Below are 20,642 nucleotides of genomic sequence, written 5' to 3'. Positions count from 1 at the left end.
AGATTTTGCAGAGCATCTGTAATTTTATGTCCATGATGCTTTCCAGAGGAGATGCAGGTAGAACAGACAGGAATATCACATTTCTCACAGTAAATTTCACAAAAGTTTGGGGCATGGTTTAGACATTCTGGGTACTTAGGAGCTGAACCCTTTGCTTTGTATGAAACAACTCTATGATTTTGGGTTGAATCAGAGAGGTGTTCCCCAACACAAGCCTTGCAAAGTTTAATTTGACAGACTTCACAACGGCTCTGGACAGAAGCAGTCTTGCACAGGTCACACCGGAGGACGTCTTGAGCGCCGAACCTTGGATCCATTACTTTTTAGTTGGTCTCATGATCGCAATCTGTTAATCAGATAACTTGGTGTTACAGAATAGTCAAAAACTGGCATCATCAAGTAAATGTTCGTTTAAATATCTTTGAAAATATCTGGGACACGAATAAATTCTCTGTTAAATATGAAAATAGCTCAAACAGAAAGAACAGATTTCACACATATAAGAGCAAGGTATAGTGCACAAATTTACATAATGAATATGCTTTTAGTTGATCAATAATACTGCAATCGATTGAATAAAAAATAAAAGCAAAAATGTTCAGTCTGGCACAATACCTGTATTAAATTAACCACAGACATTGTCAGATTTAAATGAAATGTACTAAAGTTATGTAAAAATGTGTTTTGCTTACCTGGTCGCCACCAATTTCTTGATCAGCTAATTTACTTTGTTTTCTTTATTTAATTAACCCCTGTTATTTTGTCATTTTTTACAGGCTTTAAATGCACAGTCAAGTAATTTTCTGTTCTTACGTGTACATGATTAAAATGCCCAATAAGATATTTATCTTTTTTCTTACACAATTTAAATGCCTTTAAATAATTAGAAAGATAGATACTAGTATAACGTATTTTTCTATACGCTAAAAGTTCTACTTAGATGTGACACTTCATTTAATGAAAACAATGCTTCATTGAATTTCAAGATTTAATGCACTGAATATGGTCTGATTTTTGGACAGGTAGCAATCAGAAGAAAAAAAAAGCATGCTTCTGCACAATTTATCTTGTAGGGCTTTGTTACAACGCGAAATGTAATAACAACGCAAAATTTAATAGACCAGGATTATTAAATTTTGTGTTATTACATTCTGCGTCGAAACGCAGAATGTTATAAAGCAAAAGTAACAAGAAACTTAGGGATATTACATTTTGCGTTATTACGTTTTGCGTTCATCGCAAAATCTTATAACGCAAAATGTAATAAGATATTTCTTTGATTATTTTATTTATTTGTTTGTTTGTTTGTATGTTGTTTAACGTCTCTCTCGAGAATTTTTCACTCATATGGAGAAGCCACCACTTGCCGGTGGAGAGCTGCAAATTTGTCCTATATTCTGCACTTACGGCCATTGAGCAGTGAGGGATCTACCGCGACACGGGACTTCGGTTTATACGGTCTCATCCGAAGGACCGGTCTCCACGTCCCACAGTGGGATTCGAACCCGCGACGTAAGGATTAACTCCTTAGACCACGACTCTAGAGCAGACGCTTTAACCACCGCGCCACGCGGGCGGACTATTTCTTTGCTATCATATTTTGCGTCGATATTAAGCAAAACGCAACAATGCAGATTTTTGGTCAGGCTGAGAATAATTTTCACACCAATGATTATATATTGCTTTATTATTAGCCGTTTCCTGATCTATGAAATAATGCCAGTTCCATTTCAAGGGATCAAATATAATGTGCCGATTCCCTGGCTTTCAAACATGACAATTTGAATTCTATTTTTTACTTATTTATTTATTTATTGAAATCCAAAAGGACATATCCAAGTTTTGTGTTTACGTACATTTGAAAAACCAGTATTTGATTCGCCAATTATATCATTGATTCAATTTCGTCGATTTTTAATCATCTTTGCGTCAAATTGATAATGAAACAAGCACCTGTTTAACCAAGGTAATAGAATGTTTCTAGTTTTCAATGAAAATGCGTATAATAAAGTCATATTCATTCTTAATCGCCATAAGGAAATTTAGTCAATATTTATCCTGTAGCTAGCATATGCAAGGAAAGTATTTAAATATAACGAAAGAGAGTTGAATCTTAAGCTTTTTCAAATAATATTTCTAATAAAAATTATAAATACATGACTGCCGTCACGAGAAAAGGGCCTTTAAATAGCCTGGCCCTTTCTGAACGCAAATTTATACATGTATAAATAACTTTAAAAAAAAAGATATATCCGATTTTTTTCAGCGTTACTCACTGAAAACGTAATAACGCCGCGTGCGTCAAATTCAGTTTCTAAACATTCTTAAAATTATATAAATAATTTTATTCGTTTTGACACATAAAAAATGTAGAAAATATTTAATTTTTTCTTCTAAGCTACTAGTATGTCCTAAGAAAGACGCTTTAGTTCATGCTTGTAGGGGCAGATCCAGTTATCTCGTAAGGGAGGAGGAGGGGGGGGGGGGTCTAGAAATCTAGGATCTGGAAACGGTTTATATTCAGTCGAAAAAATAATAGAATTCCACACAAGATTTTTTTTATATTTGATACTCTAGTTCAATTTATAAATTATACAAAGCACTTGAAACATTGCCCCCCCCCCCCCAAAAAAAAAATACACGGATGCCCCTTTGAGAAATAAGGAATCCAACCCAAACAAGGACACCGCGCATTAAGCGGGCCATCCCTTTGCAAAAAAGCAAATCTATTCCGATATCAAAAATTATTAATTTCAGTTGTAAGCACGCATTCACCCCCCTAACCCCCCCCCCCCCCTACACACACTCACACACAATTGGGCTACTTTTCCCCCTCTAGCTTTGTGAAGAGAAGATAATAATACCCAAGTATTTTCTGTATCACCGATGGAATCTAACAGAAAATTAATTCTGATGAATTAATGATGCGTGAAATTGTTTTGTTTTGTTTTGTTTTTAAGTTTATTTTGTTCATAAAAAGTCATAATTAAAAAAGATCTTTTTCTACTTCCAAGCGGATATTTTTTTTTTAAATACGTTGAAATTATATTTTAAATAAGTTTCCTTTGTTCATACAATTCGATTTCTTCACTTGTCTTAGATATGGAATAGAAACATAAAAAAGAGGCACATAATGATGTCAAAAGATTGTTTTGTGAAAGATTATTCCACTCATTAAAAATTAAAACTATCAGTCAATGTCTTAGTTTTTTTCCAAGTAAATCAAACTGTATAAAAAGTGGTTTTCTTTTTCTTTTACCTGTGCTCTCGGGGCTCTAATTGGCGACTAATTTAGTCGCCATGGTGCCTAAAAATTTTGATTGGCGCCTAATTTTTTTTCTATAAGTCGCCAGATTGGCGACCATTTAAAATTTTCTTGGTGATCGTCATATAACTAAACTATAAACATTTTCATTTTTTTTTTTTTATAAAGAGCAGAAAAGAAGTTTAAAAGTTAGCAATGGACATGTCTCTATATATATACTAATATCAGTTTTTATATTGGCGCTTAAGAAAAATTTTCATTGGCGACTAAATCTTTTTGATTGGGAGCCAATTGGCGCCTAAATTTTAGAGGTCACGTAGAGGCCTGGCTCTTGGTGCTAATCACCTGGACACAACAATCATACATCATTTCTTAAAAGTGACGAAACTGAAATCTTAAAAAGAAAACATATGCAAATTGGTTTCTGTAAAATAAACTCCTAAGACCGCGGAACATTAACTGGAAAGATTGGAAATATACAGCCTACATAATTTTGATCTTAATGATATGGGAAATACGGACGTCTGAGAAAACAATGGATTGAAATTCAAGTTTGAGATTGGTTTTCAATCCACTTAAGCTGACTTCATAGTCAAGTATTAATGTATGCATATGATTCAAAAGACAAATAGTTCAAATTCGCGAATAGTTTGAAAATGATAAAGATGAGAATTTCCGATCCAATATCAAACGTTATAGATGTATTCTTTCAGGGGACGACCATATTATTATAAGGGTGTGGGGGGGGGGGTAAATTTATTTATGTCCATGCCTTCACAATACAGAATACATTGTATATATTAATGTCAAGGATGTCAAGAGATTTTATCTTATTTCAGTTTTCTTCATCGAAAAACGGTTGACAAGCAAAAACGGGAAAAGGGGGAGGGGGCTGTCCAAACTCAAAAACTTTCTGCTTATTTCTAAGGTCTACTACCCCCCTTCCCTCCTTAATCAAATGGTCGTCCTTATTATTTCTTAAATCAATTTCGGAATATTGTGACATTTATATAAATCAAAGTTTTCTGTCCAATGCTTTTGTTTTATGATTGATTGATTATTATCGGCGTTAAACAATAATAATAAATCAATCATAAAACAAAAAAATTGGACAGAAAACTCTAGCTGATTTACATAAACGTCAAACTATTCCGAAATTGACATAACATGTCACAAACACAGTGTACATAAGAGTAGCTGAGGTGGATTGAAAATGAACTAGAATTTCAATCCCATATTTTCTCTTCTCCGACGCATTGTCTATCATCAAATGTTTTGACTCTAACAGATGGAAATGACGTAAGCAGCATATTTCCAATCTTGCCATTCAATGATGTATCTAACTATAACCTGCTGGACATAGAAATATAGCCGTTAGTCACGTGTCATGTTTAAGCTTATTAAAGCTCGACATTTCAATGTAGGAAAAATAAAATTCCTTGTAGCATTGCGCTTGATCTGAAATGACCTTTCTGGATTCCTGGAATTGATAAAACCTCGCGAGAGATTAATTACTAAAATATGTTTACAGGGATTGTCTGGTTTCCAACTCAGATTTACGAAAAGTTCTAAAATGAAAAATTTTGATCCAAGAGATAGTTGTACTGCTATTGGCTCTTTTCTATAAATGCGCATTTATCGGAGCTGGGCTTTTCTGAGCAGTTGCATTAAATCTGAAATTGAAACTTGCGAGACTTGGATTTATCGTTACGCAATTAAGGCATCTATTCATCTTCCTCCGTGAAATCAGCTAATCTGACATCTTAGCTTTTCATACTTCGATGCAATGAAATGTACATATAATTAGATACTACGTCCAACATACATTTATATATATATATATATATATATATATATATATATATATATATATATATATATATATATATATATATATATATATATATATATATATATATATATATATATATATATATATATTTAATAGCGTGATGCAGTTAGGGAGGGATTCTTGTCTGGTTTCCGACTAAATGAAATATTCAAAGAATATTTGCTAATATGTCTTATATATTTAGATGTATGGGATTTAAAAGATATTTTTCGTTCCTCATTATAATTGTACAACTTTAAATAGAAAGTGTAAGCTGAGTTTGAAATCTAGCAGGGACTATATCTTAGGCGGAACGGTGGCGTATGAAAATAACTCCTTTTCTGCTTCTCAAAATTACAATAGAACAATGAATTTAGTTAAAATTTTTAAACAAAGACTTTAAGAAAACTTCAAATGTCAGTAAAATGAATAATAATGGAATGAAGTTTTAAAATATATCAAATAAGTATGATTTTCTAAACAAATTTATATTTTGTTAGCTTTTAAACGATTCCAATCTAAACAGATTTGAACATGAAATCCGTAAAAAGTGTTTTTTCTCTCTTAGTAAACGGTCAAAACTTTTTGTTTTTGTATCAATTTGTATCTTTAAATGGCTACTTTACCATATGTGAAAATAAGAAAAATTTAAATATACGAATCATGTAAAAATATCTAATATATCCTAAAAATCTAGGAAAACAGAGGAAATTCCAAATATCTTTTTTATTTAAACTATTTATGTTCATTTGGTAGTATCATCTAATAGAACCTATATGTTAATATCTTTTTATGCATGCAATAAGAAAAACATTTAAACTTTTGAAATAGAAGTAGGCATTGCATGATTGGCAGCAGTAATTTTTTTATTCTTTATGTCAAAGAAAAAGATAATGACATTGACCTGACCTTTCTTTTAAAATAAAACGGTCAAATTTAATCTAATTGATACCATCACTTAATGATAATATCTTCTTGAATCTATAAAAAATTGAGTAATATTTAAATACAAGAAATACATGTATGAGACTTTTCTACTTTATACACAACCATTCCCCACGATAAATTAAAGTCCAGGCTTTTTTATATAATTGACAGCTGCTTTTTCAATAAAAATGGAACTCGTAAATATACTTACCTTGTCATTGGTCATTTGCAAAATTATTTTGTTAAAAACATTCTGATTGTACACACAAGTACTCTGAAGTTGACATTAAAAAGATGCTTGAGTTTCTGATTGACAATATCTATGTGGTTTTTGGAGACCAGGTCTTCCAACAATTTATTGGAATTCCCATGGGTACCAATTGCGCCCCGTTATTAGCAGACCTTTTTTGTATTCATATGAAGCAGAATTTGTCCAAAATCTTGTACGTGAAAAGAAGAAAACACTTGCTGTGGCCTTCAACTCGACATTTAGATATATCGACGATGTATTGTCAATTAACAATGGCTATTTTCATTCTTATGTCGATACGATATATCCTGGTGAGCTTGAGATAAAAGATACCACAGAATCCGACACATCTTTTTCATATTTGGATATTTTACTTGAAAAAGACGTTAATCTAACAACCAAGCTTTATGATAAACGTGATGACTTTAACTTTTCAATCGTCAACTTCCCTTACTTATGCAGCAATATACCTTCATCACCTGCATACGGGGTATATATCTCTCAGTTGATTCGATACGCAAGAGCATGCTCTACGTATGAACAATTTCTTAAACGAGGTAAATTATTGACAAACAAGTTGATGAAACAAGAATATCAGCTGTCTCGTTTAAAGTCATCATTTCGAAAGTTCTATGGTCGATACAATGACCTTGTCAGCAAATACAATTTATCATTGAGTCAAATGCTGACTGACGTTTTTCATACTAATTGTTAGGCCATTATTTACACACTGAATTGTCGACGGATTTTTCCGTTATTTCCCGATCATGACAAGGAGCACACGGCGGGTGTGACCGGTCGGCAGGGGATGCTCACTCCTCCATGGCACCTGATCCCACCTCTGATGTTTAGAGGTCCGTGTTTGCTCTGCTCCTATTTTGAGCTTGAATACTGTTCGTTATCTCCATATATTTCAAGTATGAGGAGAATCCCTTCTTAAGCAATATCCATGTAATGTTTGATTGTATGTTGTATGTTGTTTTACGTCCCATTCGAGAATTTTTCACTCATATAGAGACGTCACCATATACCGGTGAAGGGCTTCAAATTTTGACCTTTACTCGGCACTCAGGGCCATTGAGCAGTGAGGGATCTTTATCGTGCCAACGCCTACCGTGACAAAGGGCCTCGGTTTTTAAGGTCTCATCCGAAGGACCCGCAACTTTCACTTCAAAGTGCCGAGCGCATGGCGAAGGAACAGTTGCTACCTATTTTTTATCGACTTAGGTCTGTCGCGGCCGAGATTCGAACTCACGACCTCCCGATCACAGAGTGAGCGCTCTACCGACTGAGCTACCGTGAACTGTGTAATGTTTGAAACTCTATCGCTCTACTCGACTCTCTTCATCGGCGACTTAGCCATTTTCCTAGTTATTATTTTGAAAATACCACTTTCTTGGAATCTTGAAATTACAGAACATGAATTGAATTTTTGCCTGTTACCACTAGATTGGATTAGAAACCTTTTTCTCTCTAAAAGCAGAAAGGTTTGTGTGTAAGGATGTGCGTGTGTCCTTTTTCCTCAAGGTCATGTACAAGTCAACGGAACTTTCAGAAAATGTCGAGACATCCGGGTTGTAGAGATATCAGAGTTGAAATTCGACGTCCAAACATGGCTAAATTACTTAAAAATACAGTAAAAAGGACTTTCTGACATATTTCAAGGACATCAAAGTTTTGCACGAATCTCCGGTTTTTTGCTTGGTTTTTTTTTACGCTCAAAACATCACCGTTGCTTTGATGTTTATCTTTCCCATAATGTGTAGATTCCTTGAGTGTCTTTGTGCCTCTCAATTGGTGTGGCGTGGTAGATGATTTTGAACATTTTTATTACATCTGAATGGCACCCATAACCACTTGTTACATGAAAAAGTATTTTTGCCTTCTAGATCAGTGATTTATTCTCAAAAGATGTCGCCATATGAACATTTATCAGAAGTTTAATCATACTTTCTTTACAGCCTAATCCATTGTTTAATCTATTGTTTCTTCTTTTTCATACATATTTTCAAGCATAAAATCGCTGACGATGTAATTGTTATTTTCTTCAACACTGAGTATTTTGCTCTGAAGATCCAATATTTCATTTTTTTTAGCAAAACTAATTTTTTTTGACAAAAATTTGTGCCCCATCCTCCGTTTAATTGTGTGTTAATTGATTGATTATATGTTGTTTTACGTCCACTCGAGAAATTCAATAAATTCGAGAATTTTTCACTCATATAGAGACGTCACCATATACCGGTGAAGGGCTTCAAATTTTTGACCTTTACTCGGCACTCAGAGCCATTGAGCAGTGAGGGATCTTTATCGTGCCAACGCCTACCGTGGCACGGGGCCCCGGTTTTTAAGTTTCACCCGAAGGACCCGCAACTTTCAATTCAAAGTGCCGAGCGCATAGCGAAGGAACAGTTGCTACACATTTTTTATCGACTTAGGTCAATCGCGGCCGAGATTCGAACTCACGACCTCAAGATCACAAAGCGAACGCTCTACCCATTGAGCTACCGTGAACGGTGTGTGTGTTAATTAAGTGTAGAATTATTTATATAGAGGCTGGTTGCCCCCTCACCTCCTCATTTGTTGTTGTAGTAGCAAATATCAAATATCCCATGTTACCAGAATTTATATCCGAACAAAGATGTGGTCTCTTTTTCAGGTTGAACTTCTCACGGTTGCCTTTTTATTCGGAATTTGTTTTGCTTGTCAATTATCTCTCTCTCTCTCTCTCCCCCCCCCCACTGCCCTACACTCATTTGGTAATCGACGCTACACCCTGAGCCTGTCTAATCGTGTATATCAAAATGATTAACTAGGGGTTTAAAATGGCTATGAAAATTTTATAAGGTGTTATTCAGAATAAAGAACCACTTATAATATAAAGAACACGTATCTCTCTCTCTCTCTTTCTGTGAAAAAAGTAAAAAAAAAAAAAGCTTCGAATAATCTTCCATCAAGAATACTTTGTACATGTACCAAGTGTGATGAAATTTGCCCAGTAATTCAGGAGAAAAAGATAAAATCGTGTAAATTTTAATTACTACGACGACAACGCCGACACAAACAGCAGACAAAATTGATCAGAGCCTTTGATTCAGATGAGCGCAAAAAGCAGCGGATCCCAGAGTAGGCTAAGTTTTAAAGAAAATAGTTTATTGTTTTTTTTTTTTTATTTCTAGACATCTGTTACACTTTTTACACAATTAAATGGTGCAATTTGCTCTCTTTTTTAATTTAGGAAATTTATTTTCATTTATTTTGAGTTCATGTCTCATGTAAGGTTTCTGTTTGAAAAACAATAAATATCCAAAAATCTTAAATCCTTGAAACCTACATACTACAAACATCCCTTATGCTGCATTACAAAGAAAAATGTTATTATTTAGAATAAGATTTTTTAAACATTGAGGCAATTCCATTTCTATTATGTACACTTTTTTGTAAATAGTGAGCTCAGTCCGTATAGCTCTCGCTCCGTGATCAAAATCTTGTTGGTTCAATCCTTGGCCGCGACGGACCTTGGTCGATTGAAAATAGGTAGCAACTGTTCCTTCGCCAAGCGCTCGACACTTTGAAGTGAAAGTTGCCGGTCTTTCGGATGAGAACTTAAAATCCAGACCCCATTTCACGACAAGAGTTGGCACGATAATGATTCCTTACTGCTCAATGTCCCTGGGTGCCTGGTAAAGGTATAAATTTTAAGAGTTTCACTGTTATATGGTGACGTCTGCATATGAGCGAAAAAAAAAATGAATGAGACTTAAAACAAAATACAATCAATCAAACAATCATTGCATAAAGTGATACTTTACTTCATTTTACAGAAATATAAGGTGTCAGCATATACCTCTCTACCTCTTATATATATTACTAAATATAAGTTTGCAATATAGTGTTGAAATACTGAGACATAAAGCCTTAGATATCGCCATACATTTTGGCAGAGATTTCTTTGAATCTAAGCTCACTAAATGCACCAGTAAAAGAGAATTTTCTGTTGGAAGATATGTTTTAGTTGTTTAAATGTAAATAGTCTGTCTTCATTATATACTGCATGCACATACAGGACAGAAATATTTGCCAGTATCTGACATTAACTTTAATATATGCAAACCTTTACTTGATTGTGATTTATCCTACTTAGATGTAAATATCTTCTCAATTCCCATTTTAGAAATACCAAAAACTCATTAAAATTGAAAAATTTTCAAGAAACTGTTGGACAAACAGAGACAGACAAAAACTTGTAATAGATCAAATTGTAATCTTTAATAGGCCACATTCTCAAGACGAATGTCGGATATCGCAATCTTCTTACAAGGGTCTTATAGGCTATATTTCAAACTAAAAATGTGTGGTTGAATTTCTCACATATTGCACATAAAAAGAGATTTTATATCTTAGAACAAAATATCAAAGTTAAAAAAATGAATTTGTGGAAAATTTGTGTATTACTCTAATCATTTTTTTTTCTTTTTCCCTTGATATCTTGGTTGAAAACTTTGTAACTACATGTTTCAAAATTGCCTTAAATTTTGCCTTTAAAGCACATATGCGAAAGAAGCAGCAATGTTAAGGCTTCCCGAAGCTTTAAATGTGTTCAAAAAATAACAGTGCATTGCAAGGTCGATTTTTATTTTTATTTGTAAGTTATGTACTTAAAGCTGACATGAATTCTTAAAAACGCAACATTTGCATCAATGTACGACTTGTTTCATACCAACTATTCCGCCATATTTCTTTCAAATACCTTGTCTTATTATAACGATATATACCCCAGTGCCCTCGTTACACTTGAGTGAATTTTTGGTTTGGCTATCGACGCGTGCACATCTCCGGTAGTAAAGTATTTGGGAACAAATGAATTGATGAAAACATTTTAAACCAGAACAGATAAAAACAGTCATAATGATAATTATGAATAATTATCGTTTTGAATAACATAAATGCAAGTTTGGAAGAAAAAACATAGTTGCGCGTGTGTTTTAAAAGCATACCAATATATGCACAATAAACTTGAAATAATACACAGTAAAACTCGTACAAACAATTTGCAATAATTTATCGTAAGAATGGAACAAACCACCACTCCACCAGCGTATTTCCTATGCATGTCCATATGCATTCAAATACAATTGGTGCATATCGAGAGAACACGTCGAACACTGTAAACTTATTCATACCTGGAAATAGACCACCGTACCCGTTCGAAGATGTACACATGCCGAATAATTTAAACCTTGTATTCCATTTATTGAAATATGCATCACAAAAAAGTAATAAACTCTATAAATACTCAACAGTAAACACGTTGTCACTTCATCGTACAGCTTAGCACTCGAATACGCTTAGTTCGTGCTGATCAGATTTTGGTCAGGGAAAATATCAAAAGTGAAAAAGGGAATTAGTATTTGCGCGACTGGGAAAAAAAAGTCTGATTGCTGATTATCTAAAAACTTAACTGAGTAATTTGGTGTGAAAAAAGATTTAGAACACGACATGAGAGCATTTAACCAGAACACAAATCAACAAATACATGTATACACATACGTGGAGCGGGGGGGGGGGGGGGTACTCCCTTTTCTTAGAGTGTCTTTCGGGCACGTAGCATCTAAGAAATAATTGACACTTTACCTGAAAAATCTTTGACAAGCAAAAAAAAATTAATGATAAAAATTATAATAATAATAATAATAATAATAAAATAAATTAAAAAATAGAATATCAGGGATTTTTTTTATTTTAAGACTGGCTGCCCCCCCCCCCTCCCCAAACTCTAATCCAACATTATTGTACACTGTACTCAAATTTTTTCTGCCGAAAATGATAGTATGAATGGAATCTGTCCCTCCCCTGACTACGGATTTTTTAAAATGCCAGTTTTCCTTCTTCACTTCCCCAATTTTTAAGTGCCTAAAGTTTTTCTTTAAGTTTTGCTTGTCAGTCATTTTACTGCCCCCGCTCCCTCTCGCATACACACATTTTGAGAAACAGTGCTACGTGCCTGTTTTATATGCATGTATAGAAAGTCTTTCCAGATTGGAGAGTTTCCGCAGGTAGTCTAAAATTTGGTACCTATTCAATTTCTTGTATTTTGAGAAAATCTTAAAAGATAGTTTAAGGATTACTTAAAACCTAAACCGCAAGACTATGGATAAATATTTTGTGCATTTTTAATACAAGTTTACTCTCTCTCTCTCTCTCTCTCTCTCTCTCTCTCTCTCTCTCTCTCTCTCTCTCTCTCATGTTTAAGCATCCAAACATGTAAGAGTAATAATGCATATAAAATCCGATGTTGTAAAAATCTTGGGAAATGATATATTCTCTATAAGGGCAGATCGAGGAATTTATCTGGACCAGGGGCAGGGTGGATCAAACCTGCTGAAAAAATTGTCTCCTTTTTTGACAAGCCAAAAGAAAAAGAAAAGAAGAAAAAAAAAAAAAACCTGCACACCCAAACGAAGAGGGAACAAAATTATTGTGAAAACTATATTTCACGGGAATGGAAACATGTGGACCCTTCTCTTGTACTTTCCAGAGGAAACAAATTCAGTTTTTTGTTTCTTTATACCTCCGAAGAGCACAGAGGGTTCCTACCAGAAATTTTTTGACAAGAAAAAAAAACCAATATCAAAATAAAAAGAAACTTGTGTGTGTGTGTGTGTGGGGGGGGGGGGCACTGTCAGGAGCACATTGTTTTCCTTTCCTATAAACTTTGACTATTAATTATATAATATTTAAAAAAATAATACGCATGCACGCAACCATATTTTAATCATTCAGTCACATCACAAAAATTCTTTAAATATCTAAAACGTGTAAATATGTGTAGTTGTTAAAAAAAATATGTAATGTAATAATAGTACTTTTGCATCGCCTCGTGATATCTTTGGCAATGCGCGCGAGGATTGTTGAATCACACCACTTCACATTTGGGTACACGGTAGAACTATTTCAATTATCAATATTACTTTCACATATACTAATAGTGTAATACTTATCAACTTCAATAGATACAAAAACATGTACTGTAGATTATTTTATATACACATGATTATGTCTGTGCTTGTTGGTAATTGTATCAATCGTGCTTGTAATTTGTGACGCCTAAAAGGGTCCTGATTCGAAAATGTCTACAGAAACAAATTGTTCAGTGTGTGTAAATTTAAGATATGTCAGTTTTATATCTAAAATAGTTGAGGCCAGTTCATTGCAAGTATTTGAATATATTTGATCAAGGAAAATCCGACCTTTTTCCGACGTTTGTTTAAAATATATTGAAAAATGTATTCTACATATTCCACCCCGGCCCCTTTCATTTTCTTTAAAAGATGTAAGATCCGTAACAAGAATGTATGTTTATATAATAAATTTGATGTAATGAAGCCACATTCATGAACATATTTACTACATGTACCGACAACTGTTAGTTCGATTTCTGAAACGTTTTATTTGCGTGACTATATTGTCTAATCAGGCAAATACCAGTGTCATTTCCACCTACGATATTTTCCCTGACCAAAAATGCTGATCGGCAGGGACCACGTGTGTTCAAGTGCTAGTGACAATTTGTTTACCGTTGAGTTACAAATGGAGTTATTTCTTCTGTGATGCATATTTCAATAAAGGAAAATAGGAAGTTATTCTTTCGACATGTGCACGTCCCTGTAGCGATAGCTGTATTTCAGGCAGATGAATATAAAGCGTTCGACGCGTTTTCTCGGCATGCATGCATGCATGTCTTACTTCAATGCGTAAGTTGCATAGTATGTGCTTATACCGTGTAGCATGCATAAAGCTCAACAGTACAGTGATTTTTTTTTTTGGAGAAAAATGCATGTGGTAGCTTCTTTATTGTTCAAATATAAATGTAATGTATATCAAACACGCATTTGCCGTTTTGATTTTTATGCATTGCATCAAAATTATTCAAAATTTATATACTCCTTTCCATTTTCAGTAAAATTCCTAGTTTTGGTAGGATTGTTAGATTTATTGCATGTTCCAAAACTGCTTTATCTGAAATGTGTACAGGCCTACATGTTTACTGTCAGTTCATGACGTGTTCCAAAACTTTGCTATCGGAGATGTGCACATGCCGACAGCCAGGCTAGAAAATCACTCAAGTGTAAAAAAGACATCAGGGTTTATATAGCCGGTAAAATAAGTGAACGAATCTGAAAGAAATATGGCGGAAAAGGGAGTACGGGAATGAAATAAGTCGTACAAGGATGAAAATATCACATTTTTAAGAGTTCATGTCAGCTTTAAGTAATGCCAATTTATATAGAGAGTTCTCTAGGCTATATATAAACGTATTTGTTACGATATCACATGACCTCGTTGATCAAGTGACGGTCATTTCTACATTTTTGAAGTGTTTCATATAAATCGCTGCGGAGCAGGTGATTAAGACAATTATTATTAACTTTTTGTCACATAAATAAACTCGTCGCATCCTTGTGAACCCGATTTGTGCTTGGGAAAAGTTATACTATTACTCTGGTACAAAATATTTCACAATAAATTCAACTTACCGACAAATTTGAGGGTATTTTCCACTCAATATCGTCATCTGTCTTAAAACAAAGCCATCACACATTTTTCCCAAGCAAGATTTATTTAGGGTGGAAACTCCTCTTACAGATTTCCACAAAAGATATCAAATAAATCCTCATTAATCACCTGCGCCTGGCTCTTTTATACACAGATTATAAATTCTACCTCTATCCAAGGGTTTAAAAAAGGGTAAATGTCAAACGTATATTTTCGTATATATTTTGAACACGCTGACTTTTAAACAAGAGTAATAAAGCCAAGTTATCTAAAATATTCGGAGATATAAGATTTTTAAAAAAGATTAAAACACGTTTATTTTACACTACCTTCCTGACACTTTATTTGCAGATTGAAATAAGGTGTAAAGTTTATGACACTCTCCCCATCATAACAGCTCAAGTTTGCAGTGACTTGACGTCATTTTCAATTATGAGGTCATATATTTGTAGTTCAGAGAAGTGAAAGCACAGAGTACAATGCAATATTCTCTGGGAAGCCTTAACGTATCTGCGAAGCATATTTTTTTCTATATCAATGTAACAGAGTTAAAAGTGGCTATGTGTTGTAAATAGGGAGGCCACGCTCCTACTAGCACTAGCGTTGGATTTTAAATCTGAGGGTTGTAGGTTCGAGCCACAGTGTGGACACCCCTAGCTAATCGGCATATTGACGCCCAACGTGGGGCCCGGGTGTTTTCTGGCGGGTGAAAGTGATTGCCTCCAGAACTTCGCCCCAAAGGCGTCGGCACTCCAAAAGAGATGAGGACATCTCATTCTCTGGAGGGGGACAATGTGGTAGTGTCAGAGACACGGCTACCTACTAGCTTGGGCTATTGGGTTAACCCTTTAGCTCAATCGGTAGAACACTGGACTGGCAAGCCAAAGTTCCCGGGTTAAATCCCCAGCAGAGGCACAAAATGTCTCTGTTACTTCAACATTTCAATCTTACAGGCTATTTCACTTTTAGATTGTATTAGGTAACACTTTTTCGTGAAATTGATTAATCGCAATGAGCGTGTATAGGAAACACGTTAAGATATTTGATTTATTCAGCAATAGGAACATGTAGAAATAAAATAAAACATAATAATATTGTTTACAAAGCCATTTACGCCTGACAGCAACAGAAGTTTGGACCACATCCTGTCGAACCACAGCCATTTCCATATCTGTACATCGCAAACTGCGCTGATCCTGTTTGTTCCGGGGTTAAGGGAGAGTACTTGTAGTAAAAATGAAATGTTTGAAAACAGCTCCCCCTATTCAAAAAGAAAAATAAGTTTTAAAAACTAAAATGCATATATTCTTTTGCAATTGCACATCCGAACACGAAGCATTGAAGAAGTAGTCCAAATATGCCAACGTTCAGAAACATCTTATTGATCATCAAAAACTCAAATATAATATTTAAGATGTGCTTGAGGAAACATTCTACGTAATTGTACAATAAAATAAATGGTCCCCGGCAAAAATATTCTCAAGTAAACGAAGGTCGCAAAATAAGAATAATTCTCGTAGGCGATTAAAGGTTGGTTTACAGTATTCTATGAACGTTTAAGACACCTTTAAAAGAGCAGATTGTAGATTTTATTTGACACCTACTGACTGAACAATTTTTTTAATTTTTATTACACAATTGTGATGCTACTGCTTGGGTCTCCAGAGTTTCAATTCATTAGAACAAAGTGAAAATATAGGCATTTCAATATTGTATTGAATGTATTGCTATTTGATTTTGACAACTGAAGTGTTACATTGATTCAAAATCATGACATGTTTACCTCATGTATCGGCATACTAAATATTGACATAATTTTATGAAAAAAACAGACATAAAACCTTGCCTAAACTAATACATATATCTGCTCCCACTGAAAGACACATAAAAATAGCCATTGAGTCAAATTATATTATGAGTTATCTAGATTAAACATTTTCCACGAAAAAGGCTCAAAGAATAAAACCTACGTGGCTGATCCTTGATTTCCATAGATAGCTCTCATACTGCTGATAGCATTTTGACAAATGGTGTTACATGATGGTCCTGTGCCACATGGTTTCCGAATAGCAGATACAAAATGACTATTGGTTGCACTTGCAGCGCATGCAGCTTGAACAATAGCATCAGCATCGAACCCTAAATACATGTATATTAAAACAAATTAACCATCCACACAGTTCCGGGAAGGCTTTGAAGAAAAATCTCTGATAATAACAATGGGGTCTTTTTTTTTTTTTTTTTTTTTTTTTTTTTACATTTATTATCAATTTTTTCCTGTATGTGAATCAATCATATTGAATGAACAAATATTTTTTATATTTATTTTTTTATATTTGGAGAATTTCTCCACTTTCCGGCTTTAGTCAATCAACTACCATTCACTCCCTAATTCTAGACACATTTTTTATTCAACCCGTATATTTTATCCACCTCCCAACCCTTCATAGGCGTCTCCATAGGCCAATAAACTTTCTGCCATCCAACAAAAAATTCCAAACAAGCGAGTTTATTGGTCAGGTTGATGTAAAATGTGTCTATAATTTGGGAGTGAAAGGAAACTGATTGACCAATGCTGGAAAGTGGAGAAATTCTCCCCAACAGTATGCAGAAAAATCTTGCGCCGTAAATTGCACCTTATTTGCATTTCGGGATCTGTAGCGTTATGGTCAAAGACTAAATATATAAAACCATAACACTACTGTTCTGCAGCTTAGTTATTTGATATCCTGAATTTTTTAAGATGTGAAACTTTCTTATATGAATGAAAGTAAGAATCCTTAACAAAAATGTATTACTTATAATCAATTCTATAATTCTTTTAATACTGATAAGAAAATGTCTGTTTCATATATAACTGAACAAGGTATAATTCAAATTCTCTAATAACTTTTGATCTCACAGTAAAGGTTTCTTCCCTAGTTAATCGATATATATTCTCGCCCTAACAGGATGCTATTAGACTAATAGAAAAAAACAGCTACTAACCTTTAGTTGCTGCAACTAAAATACTGAAGATGAATACCAGAGTCATGATTACAGACGCCAAGCTATTCTTTGCTTTCCTTTGAAGGTTAACTTATATATAGTCAGGACTTGTATTTATTTAATTACTCTGTTATTTAATCAGGCTGAGAACATGTGGCATAATAACAGTGATATAAATACGTTTAATATCCGTTAAAGATGCACCTGTTTCAAGAATAATGTTATGCTGTTTGGCAACGCACTTTGAAAAAAAATTCGAAGCACGTTAAATTTGGGATAAAATCAACTCACTTTGAAGTTTTTTTCTCTTCAAAGTGCGTTAAGAGTGTATAGCAACATTTTTTACCATGGAGACACTTAGCGCACTTTGAAAAAATATGTATAAAACAAAAATTCTGGAGTTAGATTTTAGTAATAGACAGCATTATTTTGTTATATTTCTTTTGAAAAACTGATGAATTTATCTATCGAGATAGATTATCGAGAAGACAGGCAGAAGGTCCCTCAGCCAACTCTTTATCTTTCCGAATTAAATATATGTATTCACATACTTTCTCTCAATAAATTTGAGTTAACGTTAAATAGATGAAAAATTGAGATAAGCTTTCCTGAAAAAAAGAACCCTATTATATTAAAGAAGAGAGGCTCAGGGACCATATCGCTGATCTAAGAAACAATAGTCAACTGACTATACTCTGGCCAAAGTAGCTTTACAAATCAAATAAAATACAAATAAGAAAAAAAGAGTATAAAATGCATAATTATTTTTATACACCTTAATACTAATCAAATGACTGTAGGAAAGGCCATCATATTGTGTGGGAAAAAACAATTTGATTTTATTCATACCTCTAAATATTCATCAAATAACTATTAAAAGAACGTCATATTGTGCGGGAAAATTATTTTCCATGGAAAATTCTTTCCCCTAAGAAAAGTGCGATGCTTTAATTCACTTAGTGACCCTTACATCTACCGAACTTATTACAGACTGGATAAAATAAAAAAAAAAGGAAATTGTGCCATTAAACAATCGTTCCTCCTTAATTTATTTATAAAATTTATTTCCCTTTTATAACATTTACGAGAACCTTTGGGAACAGGACAACCCCTAAAAATGTTTAAAACGTCTATATCTCAGATCGTGAAGTGACGTCATCACCGAAAAGGTATCCTACCAGGTTCCAGTAATTATTTATCATACCTAAAATTTGCGACAATATTGAACAAACCGTGCACTGTTTTTCAAAGTTCTGTTTATATGGTCAATAATAACGCACTTTGAAAAGGATTTTTTTTTCAAAGTGCGTTAACCTGGCTTGCAATATCCTTTATCACAGAACCGAGCCTGTATTCTGGTGTCGAAGAATTCAAATATGGACTTTCCTTGACTTTTACAAATTAGACTTTTCAGAACTTTCAAAGGGACAGAGTAAAGTTGCGAATGTGATGAAGGCCTAACTGTTTATTTACATAAGGTAGTAGTGAATCAAAGGAGATATCGTGTATAATAGGTTTATTATAAGACCGATGTCCATGACTACCCTTACTGTTACTGTACTGTTAAAAAGTCCCATAACATTCACAATGCTACACTGTCGGCTTGAAAGATTCCCAACACTATCGACATTGTCATTGCTACCATATGGAAAGGCCGTGCCTAGTTTTCTAATCCAGTATTCTTCCCGTTGCGTTGTCTACGGAAAGGAACTCAGTGATGGGCTATTAGTATGATGGTAAATCTTTTCTAGAACTCTAATTTTCATTGACGAAATAGAATGAGCGGGCAAATTAAAATGCTTGATTAGAAGCTGATGGCCCCCGTTGTTAATTTGAAATCTATGCGCAGATATTCTTTTATTAAGTGAACTCTTAGTGTCACCAACATAAATAAGCCCTCAAAGGGTAAAATCTATTTCGTAGACAACATTAGAAGATTTGCAGTTTAGATTTTTCCCAAGTTTTGGTATAGAAGCTCTGTCCAGTAAGAATACTAGTAAACGAAGACCTAGTATTAAAAAAAATGACAGGTTTTACAGTTTTTGATAGAACATTTTGAAATAGAAGACATGGGATCGGAAAAGGAATCGTCAAATATATCTCTACTGGAAACTTTTCATTCCTTCAATTTTTTATGAATTGATGGGTCTATACCAAAGGAAAAATCTTTAAAAATCTTTTTCTCAAGAACAGCAATGCTTTGATTAGTCATATTTATATGGAAGCATCCTCAGGTAGAGTAGAATCAGGTTTGTTCAAGTAATGTCCCCCCGGGGGTTGGGGGCTACAATGGGCGATCAAATTTTTACATGGGAATATATAGGGAAAATCTTTAAAAATCTTCTCAAGAACAGCAAAGCCATGATTTCTCATATTTATATGGAAGCATCCGTATGTAGTGTAGATTCAATTATTACGTTTGTTCAAATGATGACCTCCAAGGGTATTGTTGGGCAACCATAGGCGATCAAAGTTTTAAATGGAATACATAGGAAAAATATTTTTCTCAAACACAGCAAAGCCACGAATTGTCATATTCATATGGAAACGTCCTCAGGTAGTGAAAATTCCTGTTTGTTTAATGGTAATCCCCGGGGGTAGATCGAATGTATGCTGTTTTTACGTCCCGTTCGAGAATTTTTCACTCATGTAGGGACGTCACGATATACCGGTGAAGGGCTTCAAAAATTAGACCTTTACTCGGCACTCAGGGCCATTGAGCTGTGAGGGTTCTTTATCATCCCAACGCCTACCGTGACACGGGGCCTCGGTTATTAAGGTCTCATCCCAATGACCCGCAACTTTCACTTCAAAGTGCCAAGCAC

The 20,642-nt window shown here is 34.2% G+C and overlaps 1 long non-coding RNA gene across 1 annotated transcript; it reads right to left on the bottom strand.

Annotated features, from left to right (window-relative positions):
- Positions 1–15,858: 15,858 nt before the first annotated feature.
- Positions 15,859–17,865, bottom strand: LOC133200351 (uncharacterized). The gene is made up of 3 exons (XR_009722915.1): positions 17,818–17,865; positions 16,800–16,968; positions 15,859–16,090 (listed from the first exon to the last, which is right to left on the bottom strand). It is a non-coding gene; the product is annotated as an uncharacterized LOC133200351 (long non-coding RNA).
- Between the last annotated feature and the right edge of the window lie 2,777 nt (positions 17,866–20,642).

Source organism: Saccostrea echinata, unplaced genomic scaffold (genome assembly GCF_033153115.1).
Source record: "Saccostrea echinata isolate AGI-Se365-2 ecotype Australia unplaced genomic scaffold, CSIRO_AGI_Sech_v1 ptg000038l, whole genome shotgun sequence".
Lineage (NCBI taxonomy): Eukaryota > Metazoa > Mollusca > Bivalvia > Ostreida > Ostreidae > Saccostrea > Saccostrea echinata.
This window is presented reverse-complemented; position numbering and strand designations above follow the sequence as displayed.